Raw genomic sequence first — 10,440 nt, 5'->3', positions numbered from 1 at the left:
GCTCACCACAACCTCCACCTCCTGGTTTCAAGCGATTCTTCTGCCTCAGCCTCCCAAGTAGCTGGGATTACAGGCATGCGCCACCACGCCTGGCTAGGGTTTTTCAAGGATAGTTTGGTGGGCAGAGGACTAGGGAATGGGTGGTGCTGACTGGTGGGGGATGCCATCATAGGGATGCGGAAAACCGTCCTTGTGTGCTGAGTCTGCCTCTGGGTGGGGGGTGCACAGGACCGGTTCAGTCAGGAGTCAGGAGCCCAGATGGAGTCAGCCAGTCCTCAGAAATGCAAGTCTGAAAAGGCATCTCAAAAGGCCAATTTTAGGTTCTACAGTAGTGATGTTATCTACAGGGGAACTGTGGAAGTTACAAATTTTGTGACCTCTGGAACAATGGCTGGTTATCATTTAACTCCACCTACTCAGGCCCTCTCATAATCCTAAACTTGTGGCCTTTTATTAGTTTTACAAAGGTGGTTTAGTTTTGGAAAGGGCTATTTTCATCCTTGCTTTAAGGTTAAACTGTAAACTAAATTCTTTCCAAAGTCTGGCTTATGCACAGGAATGAACAAGGAGAACTTGGAGGTTAGAAGTAAGAAGGAGTCAACTGTGTCAGATTTCTCTTACTGTCATAATTTTGCAAAGGTGGTTTCACCAGAGGCTGAAACCCCTTTGGGAGAAAAACTGTAAACTTCTTTCACATGAGGGAGAAAAACTGTAAACTTCTATCGTGTCTAAAGCACTATTATTTTCCAGCTACACTTATAGCCTAACAAATACAACTGCCTCCAATCTTTGGCCCATAAACATGCTGAAGTCTCGCCTACTTCAGCTTTTCCCTTGACCCCATGTTTCTCTCTAATTTACTTTCAGTCTTTCTCTGTGTAAGTCAGAGCAAGCAACAAGTGCCATCTCTTGGCTGATTTAAGCAGAAAAACCACAGCTCATAGACTTGTGGAGAAATCTGGAGAATCATATGTGTGTTGGCTGTATATTGTCAAAATAACATCACATAAACAACCATAAAACCACAGTGGCATGTAACAATGGACATGTATTTAGTACACAAGTTTGTGAGGTTCAGTTTATCTGGGGCTGGGCTGAGCTGAGCTGAGCTGATCTCAGCTGGACTTACTCAAGTGTCTGGGGTCAACTGTTGGCTGGCCAGGCAATTCTGTTGATTTTGGCTCAGCTGATTCCTATGTCTGAGGCTCAACTGGCTGTTGGCTGAACTAGGATGGCCTCAGCTGGGATAACTTAGGGAGACTTGGCCTAGTTCCACATGTTTTTCATCATCCAGCAGGCTAGCCTAGACATGTTCTCATGGCAATGGCAGAGAGAAACAGTGAGAGCAAGCCAGTCACACAAGTGCTTTGCAAGCCTTGGCTTGGGTAGTGTTTACTAACATCCCATTGACCATAGTAAGTCAAAAGGGTAAGCCCAGTGAGAATGAGGAAGTCCAACAAGATGAGATCCTCCAGTGAAGAATTAAGATCGTTAATGTAACAAATCTACCACACTATGTTCAGAGGTTTTTCCTTACAGGGTGGTAGATAGCCCCAACATCACACCACAGAGCTGGGTCACTGAAGACACTGCCACTGCTGCTAATGAGCATTTGACTCCATAGTTACACTGAGAGGCCCAGCACCAGATCCTGAATGTTGCTGCTGCCCCAGCTATTCTCCCAAACTGGGGGGTGCTGCCATGCTGGCATTGCCCATCAGTGGAATGGATTCTGTGCTACTTCTGCTTCTTTGCATGACAAACTCCTCCTGATTCAAAGTCTAGAGTGGGTGCATTTTATTAGCAGAGCCTACAACATGTGCCATGACTTAGAGCACAGGAAGGTTGGGAAAATAAGTAGCTGGCGTTTTCAGCTATAATAGTAGGAGGTGGGCTCTGCTTCCCACAGAGTTTCATAGAGTGGGAAATTCTCCATATGTGGGAAAGGGATTTATATCATGGGCAGCAAAAATACCAAAACAGAACAATAATGACAATAAGGAAGAGGAGGAGCATAAGGAGGAGGAGGAGGATATCGACTAGCCTCTCATTTTCTTTTCTTTACTTTTTTTTCTTTTTTTTTTTTATGAGACAGAGTTTTGCTCTTGTTGCCCCGGCTGGAGTGCAGTGGCATGATCTTGGCTCACCGCAACCTCCGCCTCCCGGGTTCAAGCGACTCTCCTGCCTCAGCCTCCCAAGTGGCTGTAATCACAGGCATGCACCACCAAGCCCGGCTAATTTTGTTATTTTTTTTAAGTAGAGAAGGGGTTTCTCCATGTTGGTCAGGCTGGTCTCGAACTCCTGACCTCAGGTGATCCACCCGCCTCGGCCTCCCAAAGTGCTGGGATTACAGGTGTGAGCCACTGCGCCCGGCCAACAGGCTCTCATTTTCTTGACAGCTAAGCTTCTTGAAAGCGTATTATTAGCTCACTTTTCTCTTCTACTTCTCCTCTAATTCTCTCCTGTAGTAATTAGCTCTTGCCACAATAATGATGCAAAATTCAGTGGCTTAAAACCACAAGCATCTCTTTTTCTTATTCAAGCTTCAGGCTGAAGGTTGCCTGGAGTGGGTTCCAGGCTTCAGTCTGGATTTTTGACTGCTCCCACATGTCTGTTATCTTCCTTGGGCCAGTAGCTCCCCAGGGCATGCTTGTCTCATACTGCAGGCATGGGAGTGGAAACACGTAATACTTCTTGAGGCAAACTGTTACTTTTGCTCACATTCCTTCGGCCAGAAGTCTTGCAGGGAAATATACTCCATCTACTCTTATGCACTGCAAGAGGGAGTGAAACTGAGAACAATAATCTAGTCTACTTCTACTTTTCATCTGGCTTCTGACACTGCTGTGCCATTAGGGTCAACCCACAAGTGCCAAATGAATAGACATTTCTCAGGCTGGGCGTGGTGGTTCACGTCTGTAACCCTGGCACTTTGGGAGGCTGAGGTGGGAGGATCACTTGAGATCAGGAGTTTGAGACTAGCCTGGGCAACATAGTGAGACCCTATCTCCACAAAATAATTTTAAAAATTAGCCAATGTGGTGGCACATGCTGTGATCCCAGCTATTCAGGAGGTTCAGGTGGAAGGATCGCTTGATCATGGGAGGTCGAGGCTGCAGTGAGCCATGATTGTGCCACTGCGCTCTAGCCTGGGCAACAGAGCAAGACTCTGTCTCAAAAAAAAAAAATTATCAGAAGATGGGGAGACAGCCAGGTGCCGGGTCATGCAGTACCTATCAGGCATGGTTAGGAGTTTGGATTTCATTCTAAGTGTAGCAGAAGCCATTTAATAGTTAACTATGTGACTAGAGTGGTCCTTCTACAATGCAGATCTGTTCATGTCATGTCCCTGCTTAAACTGGCAACGAATGTCCCACTGCCTAGAGGAAAAGGTAACATAAGACTTACATGGCCTTAGAAGTCTACTATGATAGACCCCTGCTGCAGTGTCTTTTGTCCCTGCACACCATTCCTTGTACTCTTTGGTCTTACCATGTAGAGTTACTTATGGTTAATTTTAGTTTGGATTCTCCAAGAAGCTGACCCTGAGACAAGGATTTGAGTGCAAGTAGTTTATTTGGAGGTGACAGAAACATGAGTGGGGAAAGAGGTAGAAGTGATATAGGGGAAGGAAGGCAGTCAATAAAGGGCGAAGTTTGTTTGGTTTTTTTTTCTTTTTGAGATGGAGTCTCGCTCTGTCGCCAGGCTGGAGTGCAGTGGCGCGATCTCGGCTCACTGCAACCTCCGCCTCTCGGGTTCAAGCAATTCTACTGCCTCAGCCTCCCAAGCAGCTGGGACTACAGGCACGTGACACCACAACCAGCTAATTTTTGTATTTTTAGTAGAGGCAGGGTTTCACCATGTTGGCCAGGATGGTCTCAATCTCCTGACCTCAGGTGATCCACCCACCTCGGCCTCCCAAAGTGCTGGGATTACAGGTGTGAACCCGGCAAGAGCAAACTATTAAGCCAACTACCACGATGGACAACAGGAGCTTAATTCTGTAAAGAAACTCTGAGAAACACACACCTCAGAATTATCCCCTCTAAGTGTTGAAGGAACTTGGGTGTTTATCTACAAACTCCTGAGAGTCAGTCACTAGTTGAGGGCTGCTCCCAGGAGTTAACTCTTAGACATTTTCAGTATGTCATGAGCGTGAACAGCATGGTTTTCTATAGTTCTTGGGAGCTGGGGGAAGAGCCTTCAGGCAAAGAGATGCACTTAGCACACGAAGAGGATGAGGGATGTGGGTGAGGTACTGACAGCATCTCCTACAGTTTCTCATACGTAATTTCTCCTTGTAGACATCCATAGTTCCATGTATGTTTCATCCTTCTGCCTAGGATGCTTTTCCCTCCCTCTCTACCTAGTAAAATCACACTCATCTTTCAAGGCCTTCCTTAGCTTTCCAATCAGAGAGGATCATGCTCCACTCTGTGTTTTCTTAGGACATATTATAGTATACACCTCCATTTTTATCACTTGTCATGCTGCTTTACTTACTAACCAGACTCCTCTACTAGATTATACACTTGTTGAGGACAGGAGCTGTATGTTTATAGTTCTTAATATAGTTTAGTGCCAGGAATATAGTAGATGCTCAATAAAAGTTAGTTAGAAGAACTGATTTCTATCTACAGTGTGTGGCAATGATTTGGTGCAGTGCTGCATTGAATTGAGGTCAACCTAAGGTAAAATCATAATTTTTTCCCCCATTCTCACCTTCACAGCATTCCCCTCCCTTCACTCACCCAATGCCTTGCTCGTCTTTCTCTCTGGCCTAATATCAAAATCTGCTTCTAGATACTTCTCTTACATTAAAGGAGCACAAGAAATAGGAAACTTGGGTTGCTATTCATCTGCCGCTGGCTAGCCCTAGGGTCCTTGGGCAAGCCTCTTCCTCTCTTTGAGCTTCAGTCTTCTCATCCGTAAAATGATTTTCAATGTTCCTGCCAATTACTAGGGGTCTCTTTAAGAATATCTCTATAAGGATGGTGTACAAGGAACTGGTAACAGTGGTTGCCTCTGGGGAGCAGAAATAGGTGGCAATGGGCAAAAAGTTGTGAGGGAGATCAAGTTTTTCTTTATATCCGGCGTGAGCTTCCTAGGACTTCTCTGCAACAAACACAACAAACATAGTGGCATAAAACAATAGAAATTTGTTATCTTAAGGTTCTGGAGGCTGGAAGTCCCAAATCAAGTAAACTTATGCTTCAAAGGCTCTAGCAGAGAATCCTTTCCTGCCCCTTCTGGATTCTGGTGGCTTCATGTATTCCTTGGCTTGTGGCTGCATCATGCCAATCTGCTTCTGCCGTCACACTGCCTCCTTCTCTTCTGTCTGTATCTTCTCTCATAAAAGAACACTTGTCATTGGATTTGAGACCTAGCCAAGCAGTCCAAGATGATCTCATCTCAAAATCTTTAACTTAATATCTGTTAAAGACCCTTTTTCTGAATAACATAACATCCACAGTTTCCAGGGATTTTAATGTAGACATACCTTTTTTGTGGCCACAATTAAGCATATCCATTTTTAGATTTTGAATTTGTGCCATGTAGAAATTTATGATAATAGAAAGGAAGAAAGGAATTTCTTCTTCTTCTTCTTCTTCTTCTTCTTCTTCTTCCTCTTCCTCTTCTTCCTCTTCTTCTTCTTCTCCTGTTTTTTTTTTTTTTTTTCTTTTTTGGAGACAGAGTCTCACTCTGTCCCCTAGGTTGGAGTGCAGTGGTGCTATCTTGGCTCACTACAACCTCCACTTCCCAGGTTCAAGCAATTCTCCTGCCTTAGCCTCCCAAGTAGCTGGGACTACAGATACGTGCCACCATGCCCAGCTAATTTTTTTGTATTTCAGTGAGGACAGGGTTTCACCATGTTGGCCAGGATGGTCTTGAACTCCTGACCTCAAGTGATCCACCCGCCTCAGCCTCCCAAAGTGTTGGGATTACAGGCATGAGCCACCACACCCAGTGGAAGGAAGATTTCTATGTGACGGTACAGAGACTAAGATTTCTACTTTTCTGCTTCCTGTTCAACTACATTTTGTCCTTCCCTCAGGATCTGACTTTGAACTACCTTTTCCCTCCAAATTTTATTTACTGTTGAAACCATGTTACAGGAAATAAAAATGGAACTCTCATCCCATGTGGTTGGAAGTGTAAAGTAGAATGACCACTTTGAAAAACAGTTGGGTTGTATTTTGCAAAGGTGAACTTATGCATACACTCCAGACCACCAATTCCACTTCCATGTCAACATCCTAGAGAAATCTTTCTAGTTGTTCACTTATCCAGAAGACACATATAAGAAAGTTTGTAGCAGCAGAGTTCATAGTGGCACAGAATGTGAAACAACCAAATGTCCATCAGTAGCAGCATAGATAAAATGATATTATAAAATGGTCTACTACAACAGTGAAAATGAGTGGACTATAGCTGCACTCATCAACATAGGTAAATATCAAAATCATACTATTGTCTAAAAGAAGCAGGCAACAGAAGAATAGATATATACAATATTAATAGTATGTTACTTAAGGTTACAAACATAGGTAGAAAATATGAAAACAAGGGAATTATTAATATAAAATTCTGCAGAGTGGTTACATCTGAAAGAGAGAGAAAAGAGGAATGCCCATAGGAAGGGACCCCTAGGAGGCTTCTAAGGTATCGGTGATATCCTGTTGTATAGCATGGGGAGTGGGTACATGAATGCAAATGTTATTAATCAAACTGTGCACATCAGTTTTATAAATTCTTTTGTGTGTATGATATATTTAACATCCCATGAAAAAATTCTACTACCGGTGAGGACGTGGAGCAATGGAAACTCACACTCATTGCTGTGAGGATAAGCTGGAAAAGCCATTTTGGAGAACATTTGGCACCATCTAGTAAAGTGGAAGTAGTACATGTTCTGTGATCCAGCAATGCCTTTCCTAGATATTCCTAGTACTGTACCTTAAAGCACTGCTTTTCAAACATGCTGATCACAACCTCTTATTGAGAAGTACATTTTACATCAAACCAAGTATCTCTCGCTCTCAGGCGTGCGTGCACACACACACACGTATGTATGTGTAAGCGTAAAAAAGCTGGGAAAAAATTTTGCAAAACAATGCCCATATTACATGCAACACATTCTGATCTTTTCTATTTCTGTCTATTCTATTTCATTAAAGGTCCTAACCTTTAAGTTCACTTTAACTCACTAGTAGTTGATGCCATGGAATGTTTGTGTCCCCTCAAAATTGGATTTAGATGCATATGTTGAAACTAATCACCAATATGATGGCATTAGGTTGTGGGGTATTTGGGAGGTGATGAAGGTAGATTACTGCCCTTTTAAGAGGGGCTCCAAAGAGCTGCCTGGCCCTTTCCACCATGTGGGAACACAGCCAGCAGGTGTTACCTATGAACCAGGAAATGGGCCCTCACCAGACACCAAATCTGCTGGCATCTTGATCTTGTATTTCCTAGCCTCCAGAACTGTGAGAAATAAATTTCTGCTGTTTACAAGCTACCCAATCTATGATATTTTGTTTTTTATTTTTTCATGTCAGACAGCTAATGTGCTGACATCTTAACAAGGTTTGAGGGAGGCACATCTCACACACGGGCATGAACACCCACTCATCTTGCTTATGAACTGCAAAAAGACTGATCTATGATATTTTGTTATAGCAGCCTGAATGGACTAAGACAGTTGAGAAACCATAATTTGAAAAAAACTGCACTAGAGAAAAATTTCCATGAGATAATGTATAAAAGTGTTGAATGAGCAATGCTCAAAATAAAAATAACTGGAAATGAGAATTGAGGAATATTCACATAATGGAATGATATATTGCAGTTAAGATGAGTAAACTAGAGCTCAACATATTAACAGAATGTTGAGTGAAAAAGCCAGTTGCTGAAGCATATGTACAGTATGATGTTATTTATAAAGTTTCAAAACATGAAAAACATGTTGTTTATGGATACACACATATGTAATAAAACTCTAAAACATGCATGGGAATGCTGAACTTGTAACTCAGGATCGTGGTTTCCACTGGAGAGAGGGAGGGGAATGAGATCAGAGAGGAACAAAATGGAACTTTAATTATATTTTGAGATTTTTTGTTTATTAATCTTTTTCTTATTTGTTCTTTATTATTTATTGCAGGAGATGGCAAATTACCAATGATGGGCCAAATCTGGTAAGCTATTTTTATATGATCTAGGAGATAAAAACGGATTTTACATTTTTTAATTGTTGAAAAACTTGAAAGAAGAAGAATATTTCATGACATGTAACAAAGTGCAAATTTCTATGTGGATAAAATAAGTTTTATTAGAACACAGCTCCGAGAGCTGATTTATTGTCTATGGTTGCTTTCACACGACAATGGCAGAGATGAATAGCTGCACCAGAGACCATATAGCTGGCAAAGTCTAAAAATATCTACAATTCAGCCCTTGCTATAAGAAGTTTGTCAACCCCTGGTTGACATATATACATATATGTATACATACATAACATACAGATACCTGTATGCACATATATATGCATACACACAGATATGTCAACATGTATATGTAGTGAGGGGCGTGAGGGGTGTGTGTGTGTGTGTGTGTGTGTGTATATATATATATGTGTATTTTTTGATACGGTCTCACTCATGCTGAAGTGCAATGGCACAATCTCGGCTCACTGCAACCCCCGCCTCCTGGGCTCAAGTGATCCTCCCCCTCAGCCTCTGAGTAGCTGGGACCACAGGTGTGTGCCACTACATTTCTCTAATTTTTTGTATTTTTGATAGAGACGGGGTTTGTCATGTTGCCCAGGCTGGTCTCGAACTCCTGAGCTCAAGTGATCCACCTGCCTCAGCCTCCCAAAGTGCTGGGACTGCAGGTGTGAGCCACTGTACCCAGGCGATGTATATTTTATAATATTAAAATATGGTGGCCGGCCGCGGTGACTCACGCCTGTAATCCCAGCACTTTGAGAGGCCGAGGCGGGCGGATCACTAGGTCAGGAGGCCGAGACCATCCTGGCTAACACGGTGAAACCCCGTCTCTACCAAAAATACAAAAAAAATTAACCAGGCGCGGTGGCGGGAGCCTGTAGTCCCAGCTACAGGGAGGCTGAGGCAGGAGAATGGCGCGAACCCGGGAGGCGGAGCTTGCAGTGAGCCAAGATCGCACCACTGCACTCCAGCCTGGGCAACAGAGCTCCATCTCAAAAACATCTCATCTCTAAATAAATAAATAAATAAATAAATAAATGAAATGGTAACATTAAAGAAAAGTTCCAGAAGTACCAAGATGTATAATTCTACCCTCTACCAAAATTTGCTTATTTTTTCCACGTTTTCTTCTAATCTTTGACAAAACCCATATATTCTTACTGAAAGCATGCAAAGATATTTTATATTCTACCTTTTCCCTGCCGTACATCATTTCATACACCTTTTTGATGTGCTATGTAGCATTCAAATTCGCCCTCTTTAATGGTACGACATGGTTCAAGTTTATAAACTGCACACCATAATTTACGTAACTGCCTTTTCATGTTTAAATCTTCATATTCTTTTCATTTGTCCCTGTTTATTATTGGTTGCAAGGCAAAGAATATCTCTGTACACAGAGATTTTCTCCTTTCTTCTTGCCAGGTACGGTAACTTCTTTTCTTTCTTTTTCTTTCTTTCTTTTTTTTTTTAAGACGGAGTTTCTCTCTGTCACCCAGGCTGGAGTGCAGTGGCGCAATCTCGGCTCACTGCAAGCTCCGCCTCCCGGGTTTACGCCATTCTCCTGCCTCAGCCTCCCGAGTAGCTAGGACTACAGGCGCCCGCCACCACGCCTGGCTAATTTGTTTGTATTTTTAGTAGAGAAGGGGTTTCACTGTGTTAGCCAGGATGGTCTCGATCTCCTGACCTCGTAATTTGCCTGTCTCGGCCTTCCAAAGTGCTGGCATTACAGGCGTGAGCCACCGCGCCTGGCCAACTTCTTTTCTTAGAATAAATTCTTAGGAATGAAATACCTAGTTTTCCCTTCACCCCCAAATTCTGAAAACTCTCTCTTCCTCTATTCCTATAACCTCTTGCTTTTTCAGTCTTTTTGCTTATCCCCTTGCCTTCTCTAATATAACTGATCTCTGCATTGGCTCTTACAGTGGTCGTTAAGATACTGTAAAGCTCTCTTCCTGTTAAATCCCAGCTTGACCTCACTATCTCTTAGGTGGCCCAACATTGCACAGTGCATTGTGAGGGCTGCTTCTTGCTCTCATTTCTTAACCCTTCCCCTCATCACAGTGTCTACTTCCTTCATTCCACTTCACTCCTTTGCTAAGGTTAAAGTCTGCCAGTGATCTCTCTGTAAGTCCAAAGGTTTTTTTCTCTATTTTTATCTTCCCATTGGAGCTCCTGTCCTGAAGTGACTTTCCTCCTATAGTCACTTTCT

The 10,440-nt window shown here is 42.8% G+C and overlaps 1 non-coding gene across 1 annotated transcript; it reads right to left on the bottom strand.

Annotated features, from left to right (window-relative positions):
* Positions 1-7,553: 7,553 nt before the first annotated feature.
* Positions 7,554-7,657, bottom strand: LOC114677899 (small nucleolar RNA U13). The gene has a single exon (XR_003729325.1). It is a non-coding gene; the product is annotated as a small nucleolar RNA U13 (small nucleolar RNA).
* Positions 7,658-10,440: the final 2,783 nt, after the last annotated feature.

The sequence above is a fragment of the Macaca mulatta genome, chromosome 4, assembly GCF_049350105.2.
Source record: "Macaca mulatta isolate MMU2019108-1 chromosome 4, T2T-MMU8v2.0, whole genome shotgun sequence".
NCBI lineage: Eukaryota > Metazoa > Chordata > Mammalia > Primates > Cercopithecidae > Macaca > Macaca mulatta.
This window is presented reverse-complemented; position numbering and strand designations above follow the sequence as displayed.